The sequence below is a fragment of the Otolemur garnettii genome, unplaced genomic scaffold (genome assembly GCF_000181295.1).
Source record: "Otolemur garnettii isolate 467f Iridium unplaced genomic scaffold, OtoGar3 scaffold00060, whole genome shotgun sequence".
NCBI lineage: Eukaryota > Metazoa > Chordata > Mammalia > Primates > Galagidae > Otolemur > Otolemur garnettii.
Window position 1 is genome coordinate 3137785 of NW_003852455.1, and position 16250 is coordinate 3154034.

General features: G+C 43.2%; 1 pseudogene; it reads right to left on the minus strand.

Moving 5' to 3' along the window:
* Nucleotides 1-9446: 9446 nt before the first annotated feature.
* Nucleotides 9447-16250, minus strand: part of LOC100946412 — a 7838-nt pseudogene continuing 1034 nt past the window's right edge.

Consider the following 16250-nt stretch of genomic DNA (forward strand, 5'->3'; position numbering starts at 1 on the left):
GGGGATTCGAACCCGCCACCTTAGGTGTATGTGGCTGGCGCCGTAGCCACTTGAGCCACAGGCGCCAAGCCTGGAATTTTTTTAATAGTAAAACAAAGGTACATTATGAAGTTGTAGAGTGCCAATTCTATATATTTTTTTCTTAATTGAGACAGAGTCTCACTTTGTCACCCTCCATAGAGTGCTATGCCATCACAGCTCACAGCAACCTCAAATTCTGGGGCTTAAGTGATTTTCTTGCCTCAGCCTCCCAACTACCGGGGACTACAAGCGCCCACCACAATGCCTGGATATTTTTTGGTTGTAGTTGTCATTGTTGTTTAGCAGGCTTGGGCAGGGCTCAAACCTGCCAGCCTTGGTGTATATGGCTGGCACCCTACTCACTGAACTATAGGCGCCGAGCCTCTGCATGTATTTTTAAGGTTAACCTTAGGCATAAGGGAAAGTTTGGGCTTGGGGGTAGGTGGGAAGGAGGTTGAGGTGAGTGTAGAGAATACTCAGGGCCCTTGCTGGGAGGTGTCTAGAGGTGTGATTTCATTTCCCTCTGGGTACATTGGGGATAGTTAGGGGAAAATGGAAACCACTGGGTTCAAATGGCAGAGCCTCAGTGACTGCTTCAGGAGGGCACAGATACCACCCTTTTATGGTAATACAATGCAAGAACACCAGGTTAGAGGTAGGTCCCTTCGCCTCTCACCACATTATAAGAAGATCCTCAGGAGTTTCTGGCTGGTAATAAGGCCCCTTGGATCCATCCAAGATAGAAGAAGGATTTGCATTGCAGTGAAACCTGTTTTTGAGCTAGTATCTCACAGGAGGGTGGGTCCCAGAGCCGGCAGAATCTCTAAAGTATGCTGCTTGAACTGCTGGCGATGGCCCAAGGGGAAAAGCGAAGGTGGGGACGGGGCCTGTGCACCTCCCAAACGTTCTGCCTGCCCTTAGCCTCCGTGCAGTCAAGGTTCTGTTTGTTAGAGGTCATCACCTTTTTCTTTTCTTTCTCTCCCTTTTCTTTTTTATAATCCTCCATTCTTGGCATCCTGGTTCCCCTTGCCAGTACACTCTCTGCTCTCCGCGTTTCTTCCGGACAATGTATGCTGAGCTTTTAATCTTTGTGATTTCTCTCTGAGTGCCCACTCAGATCAGAAGGGACTTGTCTATTTGGTTATTCAATGAGTTTTTGTCCCTGGAGGCTGGAAGGAGGTGAAAGGATTTGGAATTCTTTTTCTTTTTCATGAAGAACATTCTCTGTTCTTCCTCCATTCTTAGTTCTTGAGTGACCAAGTCCTGGGGGTGATTAACCTCTTGATATCTGTGAGTGTTTGAAATTTCCTGCATGTGCCACGGCGACAGCCTTCCCAGGAATGTGTGCTCGAAATTCTGCAGGGTGGCCTCTCGCCCACAAAGTGGGACCTGTTCTGGAGAGGAAGGAAATGTTAGACAGGTGGAGTTATGAGAATTACACAGAGGAAAAATGTCACTCTATAACTAATTCAAGTGCAGTAGAAATTTAATAATGTACAGCGAGCCATTTTGCATGTACATACCGTCTTTCATCTGACCATGGAAAATATGAATCTTTTCAGTCGCATGGTCTGGTTTATGCTAGGACTCCCGTCTGTACTTTGTTTTGTTTTTTTTTCTTCCTCCCCGAGGCAAAGAAAGAGTAACTGACTTATTCAAGTTTATACAATAGCTCCTCAGATTTGAGAGAAGTTGGTGTCCGGTTATTTTCAGGGCCCTGGGGATAGGGAAGGGGCTGGAAAACAAAGATGGCTTTTCTCTGGCCAAATGGTCACCTAGTGAAATACTTTCTTGATGGGCCAGCTCTTTCAGGTGAACATACTGATTCATTTCCACAATATGAAAGCAAAACAAGTGTGACCAGTGTGACCTGCACTTTTCACACCGTTCTGCTGGGAGGAGAGGGTGTGGCCTGGCCTCTTGCCCCTGGGATCTCTGACTGCTGGCTTAGGAATTAGTCTGGTTTAGGTCATGAATGCTGCTGTGTACACTTGGCAGGCCGTATTTCAGGAGTCTAAGGCAAGTCTTTGAAGGTGATGATGTCAGAGTTTGGGGATAATGTGAAAATGTTAACAATGTCCAGGAAGACAGGGTGGGATGTGTTCTATTTGGTAATCTGTGTGCTCAATTCCAATTAAGCTATGTTCGTGGAGTAAGTTAAATGTTTCTGGAAGCTAAATCTAGATAACTTATGGGTCTCACTAAGATTTATGGAGATCACTTGATCTGTCTCTTTCCATGTCTGTAATTTCCATCTTACCTATTTCCACAAGAGATGTTAAGAGTTTTATAACAGGGTGGCGCCTGTGGCTCAGTGAGTAGGGCTCCGGCCCTACATACCGAGGGTGGTGGATTCAAACCTGGCCCCGTCCAAACTGCAACAAAAACAACAACAACAACATAAAAAAATAGCCAGGCGTTGTAGCGGGCACCTGTAGTCCCAGCTACTAAGGAGGCTGAGGCATGAGAATCACCTAAGCTCAAGAGCTGGAGGTTGCTGTGAGCTGTGATGCTATAGAACTCTACTGAGGGTGAAAAACTGAGACTCCGTCTCTAAAAAAAAAAGAGTTTTATAACAAATAATTGAAATGAAAATAAAAAACACTGGGAAAAGGGAGAATGAAAATAATCCTCAAGTGGTAAACTAATGCTACTAAGATTGAGTAGCGATTTCAACTCTGAACTAAAGGCACAGATGGATAGAGGGAAAATACAGCAAGTCATATCAAGCCATTTGCCTAGTAGAAAGGAATAATGGCAACTGTTCAGGTGAGATAGCTTTTGTCTAGCACTGTACTGATTTCCAAAATAAATTTATATTAAAGACCCAAATACAAAGAACATTGAAAAACATAACTATTTTTTGCAGCACTTCTGCAACAAATGCAGCTACGTGTGTATGTGTGGGGCACACCTGTGACATTTTATCAGACACTCTCAGGAATTCCCTTCTACCCCTCTCTGCCTTTGAGACTAGGCATGTGCCCTATTACAGTGCTTGGTTGCAGGCAATAAAATCTGCTTCCAGCCAAGTGCAATAGCAGAAGCCTTTCAGAGGATGGAGGAGAAGGTGTGTCGTGGATAACTCCCAGCTCCAGACAGCAGGTCCTGGTGGACTGCCTGTCCCTTCTGGCAAAGCTTGGGTCCTACCACAGCTCCTGGGTTAGGAGATGTCAAAGAACTGCGTCAGCCCCAACAGAACCACACACAATAATGAGAGGGGACAGGCTCCTTTCTTGATGATAGAAAATTCACTCTCTGCAGGCTCTCAGGTTGATTGATCATTGGCAGAGACAGCTAAGCATGGAAATACCACGAGAATAGCTCAGAGAATGGAAAACTGTGAAAAGCAGCTTTATTTTTGAATCAGGGAATTCCCTTAAGCAAAACCACCTAATCACACAGAACACAGCAGGCATGTGGAGAAATACAACTGGACTTTACTGTGGCTTTTTGAATTTCTGGCCTGAGGGAAGAAGATTCTGGGCAGTGAGGCTGTAGTGGTGGACGAGGGCCAGATGACCAGCATCACTGCCTGCCCATCTAGAAGTGTCCTTTGTATCAGAGGCCACTTTTTTTCCATTTGTGGTGTCAGACCACCTACAGAGGAATCCCTTGTGGGTACATGTTAAAAATGTAGATTCCTGAATTCCACCCTAGACCTCCTAAACCCAAATCCAGGGAGTGGCTCATAAATTTGCATTTTTTTCAAGCAAAAATTCGGAATTTTTGTGCAAACGAATATTTGAGAACTACTAGTACAGGCAGTGTGGCGCCTGGCAGGTGGTGAGCAGCCTTCAGTGTTTAGATATTAGAGGAGAAGAACGAAGGGAGGAGGCTATTTAGTAATCTGGTATTTTATGCAACAGTTAAATACTGTCTGTGTTTAGTCAGTGCCAAAAATTATTTTAGTTGCTTTAGAAACATTAACTCATTGAATTCTCGTAAGAACCCAGAATGGGTTCTGTTATTTTCTCTGTTCTCTGGATGAGGAAATAGAGGCACAGAAACTTGCTCGGATGAGAGGGTTGTGGGGATTTGCTGGAGGAGCAACTAGAGGAAGGAGACACCTGACATACCCCAAACGCAATGGAACCATGACCTAGAACCTGAAGGTGAAGGCAGCTGGGTTCTTTATGTACCTATGTTACTGGTACCTCCCTGTGTTACCTGGGAGCTCTTTAAAGGGAAGGCTGCTCTGTGATTATTATAGCAACCCTGGCAAGCAAATACACTAGCCGACTTCTTTTTTTTTTTAGAGACAGAGTTTTATTCTATCGTCCTCGGCAGAGTGCCGTGGCATCATAGCTCACAGCAACCTCCAACTCCTGGGCCTAGGCAATTCTCCTGCCTCAGCACCCCAAGCAGCTGGGACCACAGGTGCCCGCTATAACGCCTGGCCATTTTTTTGTTGCAGTTTGGCCAGGGCCGGGCCTGAACCCACCATCCTCCATATGTGGGGCCGGCACCCCACTCACTGAGCCACAGGCGGCCCCACTAGCCTACTTCTTGATAGGGCTGGAGAGAACCTGGTGACCAGGGACAACAATTCTTAAAGAAAAACATGTAAGGGGGAATCCCAGATTGATTTACCCTCATTTTTTTTGCCACAGAGTAAGAATTTCAAGGACCTTTTTACTGTGAATGATACCATCTTGGCAACAGTCTTACCACTTTTTAAAAGTTAAATCATGTCATGTTTAATAAATTTATGGCTATTCAGGACCCCTTCCTCTCTTCTTGTTCCCGTTCTTATTACCATGGTAACTAGAATATTCTAAATGTGCTTTAAACAACAGGATTGCACCAAGTATCACTAGGAGCCCATCCTAAATGAAATACATATTTAGAGATAAAATGACAAACGATATTTGCTTTCCTAAATTTCCTTTCAGGCCTTTTTTTCTGCCCAAATGTCTTATTTCCTGTATTCAGCAAAACAGATTATGAGAGAGAGAGAATAAAATCCAATAATCCGGTAATCCAATAATCAAAGTATGGTATAATAAAACCGAGGCTGGGCTTGGAGGTCTATGCCTGTGGGAGTTAAGGAGAGCTTGGCCCAGCGTGAACCTCTCACCATGTTCTTGCTCACTTCGGAATTTCCAGTGAAGGAGCCCGTCATCAACAGGCAACACTTAGGGTAACGTAGTCTCTGAACTATGAACACCTGACTTGCAGCTGTTACCCGCAAATGCCAGCTTTGCCATTCTGGGGGTGTGTGTGAGCCCTTGTGGAGGTGACAGAGTGAAGGCCTCTGTGGAATGAGGCTTCCTTTTCACTAGGTAGCTCCCACCGGAGAAGCTGACGGGGTACTCCATCCCTATCGGGGAGGAGGCTGCATGGGGAGGCAGGGACGTGACGGCAGAGGAGCTCACGGGAGGGCAAGGAACGTGTCCAGAGGTCTGAGTGCCAAAATGAATGCAGTTTGCGTTTTCATTTCTTTTTTTTTTTTAGAGACAGAGTTTCACTTTATTGCCCTTGGTAGAGTGCTGTAGAGTCACAGCTCACAGCAACCTCCAACTCCTGGGCTTAGGCGATTCTCCTGCCTCAGCCTCCCAAGTGGCTGGGACTACAGGCAGTTTGCTTTCTCCTTAGTGAAACAATGTAAAAATGTTGGTGAATCTCCCAGGCTAGCCCACAAAACCTTTCCGATGCCTGCCACAGCACGTGCCCTGTACATTTCCCCAACATTGCTTTTATTGTGTGTATGTGTGTTGTGTGCGTGTGCGTGTGCGTGTGTGTGTGTGTGTGTATTGGTTACATTATACGCTAATTATGGGAAGATTTTGTGGCTAATTCAGGAATCAAACTGTAATTTGTAACATTATTTCTAAGCTCCACCTGATAATTTTCATAGTGAGATTATGAGTTGGAGACAGCTCTTTCTACTTGGAGAGAACGGAGGGTCGCTGCAGCTCCCTGTGGCACGCTGTGGGAATGCTCCCCTTATCCCTGAGGTGTGGCATTTCTTTAAGAGAGAGGGGTTGAAACAGAGAGCCATCCAGGTTAGACAGAGCGCAGAGAGAACGGGACCTTGGCAGAATTTATTTCACCTTACGTGCTAACCGCATTTGTCCTCTCGTTCACAGCCTTCATTTTCTTTCTTCTCTGCCATCCCCAGGTTTTAGGAAGTTAAACTATGGGGTCACTAGGAGTTGTGGATTTCTGAAAGTTTGCAAGAAAACGAGACTTTCTGAGTGACCCAGGCAAGGCTGAGTGTATTAAAACAATGAGGAAGGAAAGGAGGAAGGGGGCAAAGCCAGGGGTTGGTGGACAAGAAGAGACATATGCTGTACAATATTTCATCGAAAAGACACCATTTAGCAGGAAGGAAGCAGAGAGAAAAGACTGACACAACGCAGGAACGTATATGGTTCTGTGTGGTGCGTTCGCGTTGGTTTTGTTCATTTTTCCCACCGGATGATGGCACGTTCATTTCTGGTGTTCTCTCTTTAAGAAAACCAGCATTCTCATGACATAATTAGATTTAAAATATCCCCAAATTTATTGAAGTATTCTCATGAGTAGGAGACATTTCAATACCCTAAAGCAGGGGTGGGAAACTTGTGGCCTTCTAAGTCCTTAAGTGGGGCCTTTTGACTGACCCCAAATTTTGTAGAATACATTCTGAATTCATAAATTAAATAAATCCTGTATTAATAAATGTAATAAATCCTGTATTAATAAGTTAATACGTTTGTGTTTCTATTTTTATTTTAAAAATTAATGTATTTAATATACCAAAGAAATAAGTTTCAACAAAATAATCCTCCCAGATTGACCATCACAATTAGAACGTTAGCAAGCCATAAGGGCTGACTTGACGAATGCTACACTTGTGATTTAGTTCTAACTTTCCTGCCTAAATGGTGCTGCTATCACTCCAGGCTGGTTGGTGAGAGTTTATGGGGGTCGAGTACACCAGTCTATCAGCTTTTGACAACAGTGCATTGTGTTTCTGTTTCGAGTGGAATTTGTGAATAGTTGCACAGCTCGACAGTATTTTTTAATTCTGTCTAACAGCTCATAACGTCAAAGAAGACCAAGAGAACACTGAAGGAAGAACACAGATTTTTTTAATGAAGATTAGAAATTGCAATATTATCTTGTTTCTGCTGAAGGTAAGATGATTTGCTTGCTTTGCAACACTGCAATATCAACATTAAAGAAATTCAACGCTCATCAGTTTATAACATTCATAAGGACCCCAAATACTTTAAATTAGAGGGAGAGGCACGAAAGGTTGTATTGCAGAAATGAAGACATGAAAAGCAAAAACAAGGACAAATTTTCAAGCAGTAACAAGACCTGGAAATAATCCTACTGAAGCAACTTATAAAGCTTATATACTCCGGAAAAAATGGAAGCTATTCAGTGATATAGGAATTGAGAAAGAATGCCTTGTTGAAGTTGTAGGATGCTTAGACCCCAATAACATTTCAAAGTACAAATAACTGCCTCTTTCAAGGAGACCTACAACTGATCAGCAGCATGAATTAGCCTTCAACTTAACAACTTCATACCATACTTTAAAAGGAAAATATATATTATCCAATCACTTTGCACGAATCAACTGATGCTACTAACTTGCTGCAGGTTTTTTTACTTCATTCGGGTTACAACAGAAGATTTTCTTTGCTATGAAGAGTTACTGGCTTTGGGAACTCTTGTGAACAGAACGCGGAGAATAAATATCTTTAACAAGTTTCAAGATAGGCTCGGCACCTGTGGCTCAAGCAGCTAAGGCGCCAGCCACATACACCTAAGGTGGTGGGTTCGAATCCCCAGCCCGGGCCCGCCAAACAACAATGATGCCTGCAACCAAAAAAATGTCCAGGCGTTGTGGTGGGCGCCTGTGGTCCCAGCTACTTGGGAGGCTGAGGCAGGAGACTCGCTTGAGCCCAGGAGTTGGAGGTTGCTGTGAGTGTGATGCCACGGCACTCTACCCAGGGGGATAGCTTGAGGCTCCGTCTCAAAAAAAAAAAAAAAAACAAGTTTCAAGATAAATGTTGGGAATTTGGACTGAATTTGGTAAATTTAGAGAATGTATGTTGAGAAGGTGCCCCTTCCATGACAGGAAAACATGAAAGGCATTGGACAGATTTTTTAAAAAAAGCATTAACAGATCCAGATGCTTTCATTTTTTTCATTGTATCTTGCATTAGCAAGACCTCTGTGCAAAAGCTACTATTTTAAGTGATGCTTTGCAACAAGTTACAGGTATTGCTAACTATATTCATGCAAATACAACATGGCACCATCAGTTTTGTAACATGGTAAAGTGGAATGATGAGGTATTCAGTGTGGATTTGCCTTATTGTTCTAAAGAGCATTGGCTATTGCAGGTGTTGGCCAAAATTTGTATCTCTCTGAGAACAAATAGTTAAATTTTATGAAGAATAGAATAGCAATGTGAATTATTGAAAGATTTCCTTAGAAATGTAGCATTTCTATGTGATATCATGTCAAATGAAAACAATTCGAATATTTCCTTGCAAGGTAAAAACTAAGTCTATTTATGATATGTGGCAAAAATCCAAGCATTTTGGAAATAACCTGTCTTTTTTCAAAACACTTCTTCAAAAGAAGATTTCAGATGAACATTTTCCCCGGCTGGCAAAGGTCACTGATACAGGATGATATATGGGAATCACTGGAAGAATATGCAGCTGTTATAGGCCTATTAATTAGAAAATACAATGAGAAGTTCACTGACTTTGAGAATCACGACATCTGAAATTAGCATTTTAGCCTCACCTAGTTGATACCAGTAAGGCACCTAAAGAACTACAGATGGAATTGATTAAGCTCTCAGTAGATGACATTTTCAAGTCATTGTTTGAGGCTAACAAAGATCCAATTGAAATATGAAAAAATACAGGGGCCACCTGTGGCTCAGTGGGTAGAGCACCGGCCCCATATACTGAGGGTGGCAGGTTCCAACCTGGCCCCAGCCAGCTAAAACAGCAGTGGCAACTGCAACAAAAAATAGCCAGGCATTGTGGCAGGCTCCTGTAGTCCCAGCTACTTGGGAGGCTGAGGCAGGAGAGTCGCTTAAGCCCAAGAGCTGGAGGTTGCTGTGAGCTGTGATGTCACAGCACTCTATTGAGGGTGACAGAGTAAGACTCTCTCTCAAAAAAAAGGTGGGAGGAGAAATATAGTAGAATACTCACATCTTTGGCAACATGCCAGAAAAATACTTTCTTGCTTTTCTTTCTTTTTTTAAAAAATTATTTAGTTTTTATTTCATAATCATAAACTTAACTCAGCAATCCAGCTAGACATGGAGAGGAATAAGGAAAATATACAACCCAAAGAACTGCAGTGAGAGCACAGAGATTACAGGATATTGCGAGCAAATGGGGTACAAGTGTGCTCTCCTGAGCTACAGAAGGAATGGTTTGGTGGTTGAAACATTATTATTACAGCTGCCCACAGTCAGTAATGGGGATCTTCTTGCTGGTCTTGCCATTCTTGGACCCAAAGCGCTCCATGGCTTCCACAACATTCATGCCTTCTTTCACCTTGCCAAAGACCACTTGCCATCCAACCACTCAGTCTGGGTAGTACAGATAAAAAACTGGGAACCGTTCGTATTGGGTCCAGCATTTGCCATGGACAAGCTGCCAGGACCTGTATGCTTCAGGACAAAGTTTTCATCTTCAAATTTCTCCCCATAGAAAAACTTGCTACCAGTGCCATTATGGCCTGTGAAGTCACCACCCTGGCACATAAACCCTGGAATAATTCTGTGAAAGCAGGAACCCTTATAACCAAATCCTTTCTCTCCAGTGCTCAGACCACGAAAATTTTCTGCTGTCTTTGGAACTTTGTCTGCAAATAGCTCGAAGGAGACGCAGCCCAAGGGCTCACCGTCAGCGGCAATATCGAAGAGCACTCTGGGGTTGACCAGGGCTGATACAAGACGATTATAAGAAGCGACAGCGTCTGCAGAGCTCTTTCTTGCTTTTCAATGACTTATTGTTTAAATCAAAACTCCTTTAAGGTCACAAATGACTGAGACCCGTATAGGTGATCAACTGAAACCAGGGACCTCTGTGCTGCAACCAAATAAATACTCAAATGGTTGGCCACCACACCTGGGCAAAATATGTTTAATATTCACACTTTGGCTTGTGTCTGGGTGTTTTCTTTAAGTTGTTTAGTTTGAAATAATTACATACTTATATAAAAGTTGCAGAAATAAGAAAAAAAATTGGCTTGGCACCTGTAGCTCAAGTGGCTAAGGTGCCAGCCACATTCGCCAGAGCTGGCAGATTCAAATCCAGCCTAGGCCTGCCAAATGACAATGACAACTACAACCAAAAAGTAGCCAGGTGTTGTGGTGGGTGCCTATAGTCCCAGCTACTTGGGAGGCTGAGGCAAGAGAATCATTTAAGCCCAGGAGTTGGAGGTTGCTGTGAGCTACGATGCCACAGCACTCTACCCAAGGTGGAAACTTGAGGTTCTATCTCAAAAAAAAAGAAAAAAATTTTTTTTCAGAACCTGAATCCAATAAAAAGCAGACATAACAAAGTCATTAAAAGGTTAGTTAACTTTAAAATTAACAAATGGTTTTAACTTTTGGAATTGAGTATAAAGTAGTTAGATTTTCTTACAAAATAATGTACATTTTTAAGTATATCTAATTAAAGTTTCTTAAATGAGGCCTAATTTGATTGCAGCTAAATTAATGTGGACTTTATTTATTTATTTATTTATTTGAGACAGAGCCTTAAGCTGTTGCCCTGGGTAGAGTGCTGTGGCATCACAGCTCACAGCAACCTCCAACTCCTGGGCTCAAGCGATTCTCTTGCCTCAGCCTACCAACTAGCTAGGACTACAGGCACCCGCTACAGTGCCCGGCCATTTTTTGGTTGTAGCTGTAATCGTTGTTTGGCAGGCCCAGGCTGGAATCGAACCCGCCAGCTTTGGTGTGTGTGGCCCGCGCCTTAGCCACTTGAGCTATAGGTGCAGAGACAAAGCAGACTTCTAGCACAAAAACTTTCCCCACCCTACCCTAAAGTGTTTTTCAGACCATGTTTTCCTTGAATGGGTCAGATTTAAAGGTAAAATGAAACCGACGCTGTTAACTACAGGATGACTATGAATGACAATCTGCTATCATCACTGTAAAGACCCATAGAAGAGTCATAAGACCCAGGCATAGATGTTCCATGTAAACAGTACCTTCTAACAAGGCACTGACCTGCCTCAGCTGAGAGGTTACTACTCTGTCCTTGAGAGAGGCAGAGTATTTCCTGGAAGAAAGGACAAAAATATGTTTGTTATAATAATAATAACTATTATTATTATCATTATTATCTCACTTTATCACCCTAGGTAGAGTGTTGTGGCGTCACAGCTCACAGCAACCTCCAGCTCTTGGGCTTAGGTAATACTCTTGCCTCAGCCTCCCGAGTAGCTGAGACCACCAGCACCCGCCACAAAGTTCAGCTATTTTTTTGTTGCAGATGCCCGGGGCCAGGTTTGAACCCACCACCCTCAGTATATGGGGCCAGCGCCCTACTCACTGAATCACAGGCACCGCCCACTATTATTATTTTTTAAAGATACAAGGTCTCACTCTCTTGCCCAGGTTGGAGGACAGCATAGTGATCATAGCTCCCTGCAGTTTTGAATTCCCGGGTTCAAGTGAACCACATGCCTTAGCCTCCTGAGAGTTAGGACTGTAAGTGCTGACCTTCACATCTGGCTAATTAAAAAACTTATTTTTTTTGGCAGGGCTGGGGTCTTCCTAGTTTCCCGGGCTGGTCTCAAACTTCTGGTCTCAAGTCATTCTCCCACCATGGCCCCCCAAAAGTTCCATGACTATAGGCATTAGCTACCATACCTGGTCAAAATACCTTTAATATTCACACTTTGACTTGTGTCTGAGTGTTTTCTTTAAGATGTTTATGGGCAGTCCTGGAGTTATAAACACCCAACTTACCTGTAACTGGCACTTCCAAATGGAGGTTATTACAGGTAATAGGTAAATGTACCTGTTCCAACTTACATACAAAGTCAACTTGGGCGGCGCTTGTGGCTCAAAGGAGTAGGGTGCCAGCCCCACGTGCTGGACGTGGTGGGTTCAAACCCAGCCCTGGCCCAAGGAAAAAAAAAACTGCAAAGTCAACTTAAGAACGAACCTACAGAACCTATCTTGTTTGTAACCTAGGGACTGTCTTCATTTTGAAACAATTGCATACTTACATAAAGTTGCATAAGTATTACAATTTTTTTTCTGGAACTTGAATACTTTTTAGTGTATAATCTCTACAAACAAGGACGTTGTCCTACATAATTATAACATAATGACCTAAATAAGGACAGTAACACTGAAACATCACTACCATCTAATCCTCAGGTGCCATTCACATCTTGTCAGTCAATCAAATAATGTTTGTTAGAGCAAAAGGATCCAACTCAAGGTCACCTGTTGCACTTAGTTGTCATGTCTCTTTAGTACCCTTCACTCAGAAGAGTTCCTCAATCTTTTCTTGGCTTTCATAACTTTGACATTTTTGAACATTACATGCTGATTGTTTTATAGAATGTCCCTCAATTTGGATGACTGTTTCCTCCAGATTAGCTTTGGTTTGTGAACTTTTGACCCGAGTACCACGGAAGTGATGCCGTGTTCTCATTCCATCTGATTAGGTGGTACACGATTTCAACTTGACCCATTATTGGAGATATTCACTTTGATCAGTCAGTCAAGGTGGTGTTTGCCAGGACTTTTCCTTGTAAAATTACTCTTTTTCCCTTTATAATTAATAGGAATTTGGGGTGGAAGTACTCTGAAGCTGCGCATATTTCCCATTTCTTATTAAACATTTACCCATACATTTTAACATCTACTGATATTTCTTGGCTGAATGAATGATGATGTGATAGGGGCTAAATGGTGATTTTTCTAATTCCATCATTTCTTCATTTCTGAGTTAACTTTTTACCACATGAAAGCTAGCTTCCCTCTTCATTTATTTATCTGTATCAATGTGGAGTTATTCATTCCTAATTTACTCAATGCTTACATTCCATTTTTTATCATTATCTAGTTTGATAAGTAGATTGTCCCAGATTTGACCAGTGGGGGCCCTTTCAAGCCATTTTCCATGTCTTTGTGATATGACACGTCCCCACAATTCTCTGAGAGGCTGTGAGTCTTTGGAGTGAGATGACTCTGCCAGCCTCAACAGCAAGAGGGTTGTTGTCTTCTTGGCTTTTTCTTTTCTTCTTTTCCTAACTGGGTATCCTTCTGCTCTAAGGCTTAAAATGGCAATAATCAGTTCCTACCATCATCTGGAGTGACTGCAGCGAACTTCATCCTAAAGAGGGAGATTACGATATAGCTAACTTCCATTCCTAGAGACTTGCCAGGATTATCTGTGCACTGTTATTGCATGATGACCTAAGGTGCTGGGAAGACAACCTTTGAAACTTTTCTACTTGTCTTGTTTGTAGCCCATAAGAATTGTTTATTCAATCAAATAAATACATCCTTGAATGGGTCTTTGCTATCACAGGTATTTGATGCAATGCAGACTGGAATCCTTCCACAGGGGTGCCCTGGCCTGGGTGGACAGAGATCAATGCACCCAAGTCACTTCTTGAGGGGCCAAATGCCGGCCCTCTGGCCCTGGGATGATGCCTACCTTATCTTCCATGCCTAGCAAGGCCCTATCTCAGCTGGCTCTGTGCCATATAAACAGGTGGAACTGGGTGTGGTGAGGCAGAGGACTTCTGGCCGTATCAGAGCATTGTTTAGAGGCAAGAATCCAGACCCGGGAATGTCCCCCAAAGCTAACCAGGGTGCATATGTCTTGGAAAGTCATTCGTGAACTGGTCCTAGCTTGTTTTTTTTTTTTTTTTCTTTTTGAGACAGAGCCTCACTTTATTGCTCTTGGTAGAGTGCCATGGCATTACAGCTCACAGCAACCTCCTGGGCTGAGGAGATTCTCTTGCCTCAGCCTCCCAAGTAGCTGGGACTACAGGTGTCCACCACAACATCCAGCTATTTTTTGTTGTTGCAGTTTGGCTGGGGCCGAGTTTGAACCCAGCACCCTTGGTATATGGGACTGGCGCCTTACTCACTGAGCCACAGGTGCCGCCCTCCCAGCTTGGTTTTCAAGTCTGTTTTTTATTTCAGATTAATATGAGGGTACAAATGATTAGGTTACAATGTTTTCGTTTGTTACTTAAGGTCCCTGTTGTAGTTGTGTCCTGCCCCCAGGAGATCTGCCATATACTTTTACATTGTGGCCATTAGTGGGAGCAAGCTGATCCCATTCCTTCCTCCCCTCTCTCCCTCCCTTCTTTCCCCTGCCCCCTGCTTGAATGATTTTCAAGTCTTAATGGAGATTGTGAATATGGAGGAAGTGCCTGGCTCAGCAATTGACCCTGGGCACTTCCCCAGCCACACTCAGCTCTGGAACCACAAGGTTGGGGGCTGTTTCATGCAGCCCCTGTCTTCCCACTACACCTGCTGACCATCCCTCTCACGAAGGCTTCTCCATATACTTCCTAATCCAAACTTTAAAGGGCAAACTTGAAATTTATAAAGTGCTAATCAAATCTGTGCAAAAGAAAGCATGGTGCCATTCTTATTAATTGTGAAATGGGGCATTCATAAAAATTTCATTGCATTTGAAAGCAATCTATGGTTTAATTTCTTGGAGTGTGTAAGATGATTTGCTGAAAACATGGTAGATAATCTGACATTAAACAAGTTATTTGTAGACGATTACTTTCAGAAGCAAAAATTATAAAAGACTCAGGAAAACTTTTTAAAATAAAAATTGCATTTGATGAAAGATAAGCGTATATTTTAAGAAGTTAAAAATGGCATGGAATGGGAGCCTCAAACCAGGACAGCCAAGGCGATAAGAATGATCCAAGCTGGCCAGTCCTGTTATGCAGTAAGTCCCCATCCCTGGGCCAGTACCACAGGAGCAGAACATCAGAGTTTTGTGGAGAAGTAAGAGCCTTCCTGTGCTGGATGGCAAAGCTGGAGTGAGCCCCTAGTTTTAGGCCCTTTCTAGGCCTTAGAGTCCTCAATAAAACAAAAAAGCAAACGCATATAACAAAATTCCTTAAAATTCTCTTATACTTTTAAAAACTCTGTCTGAAGAAATTGGACTGCCAGGTCTCTCTCCACCTTTAAGCCTCTGCAATTCTATGCATCGTCCCCCTGAGCTTTGATTCCAGGAGCTTTTCTATTTATTTAGAGCATCACTTTCTGTGTAGTCCATAATCAAGGATTCAGCCTCTCTCACTGCGGGGTCTCCTCCGGAGAGGAAGCAGACCAGTCATGTTCTGTGAGCTGGCATTCTCCCTCCCTTTCAACATAATTGAGGCCCTGCCCTGGGGACCTGATAGAGAGAAAGGCAGGCTTGCTTCCCAGTCCATTAGTACACTGGTTTGTACCTTCTGACTTTAAGAATTCTATCAAAGAGAAGAACAAATGAAGAAAAGATTTTGCTAAGGTGAAGAAGTATTAGTTTTCTACGGCTGCTGTGACAAATTACCACAAACTATGTGGCTTAAAACAATAGAAACACACTCTTTCAGAGTTCTGAGGCCAGAAGTCCAAGGTCAAGGTGTCAGCAGGGTCACAGGCTCTCTGGAAAGGCTCTAGAGAAGAATCCTCTCTTGAGTCTTTGAGTTGCAAGTGGTGCACCAGGAGTTCTTTGGTTTGTGGTTGCATTGCTTCAATCTTTTCCCTGCCCTCTTCTCTTCATCTCTTAAGGACACTTAATGGATTTATGGTGCACCTTGGTAATCCAGAATGATCACATCTAGAGAACTTTAACTTAATTACATCCACACAAATCCTTTCCCAGATAAGGTCCCATTCACAGCTTCTGGGAGTTAAGATATGGACTTCTCTTTCTGGCGGTCACCATTCAACCCACCCCAGGTGGCATGACTGATGGACTGATGTCTCTTAGCTGAGCTCCAGGGTCCTTGGTCATACTGGAGAGGGAGAGGACTGATAAGAGCATCAGGGACAGTGGAGGGTGGAAAAAGTGAGGAGGGTACAGTGGCCCTTGCTGATGTTGGCTGATGCTGTAATCAGCAATTCTGTGGACTAGCGAGGGCATTCTGACCACATGCCTCTCTTTTTTCCCAAAGGAGGATGATGCATCAGTAAGTTAAGCTTGGCTGTGCTGCAGTAATAAGCAACTCCCACATCTCAAGAGCTCATAATGCCAAAAATA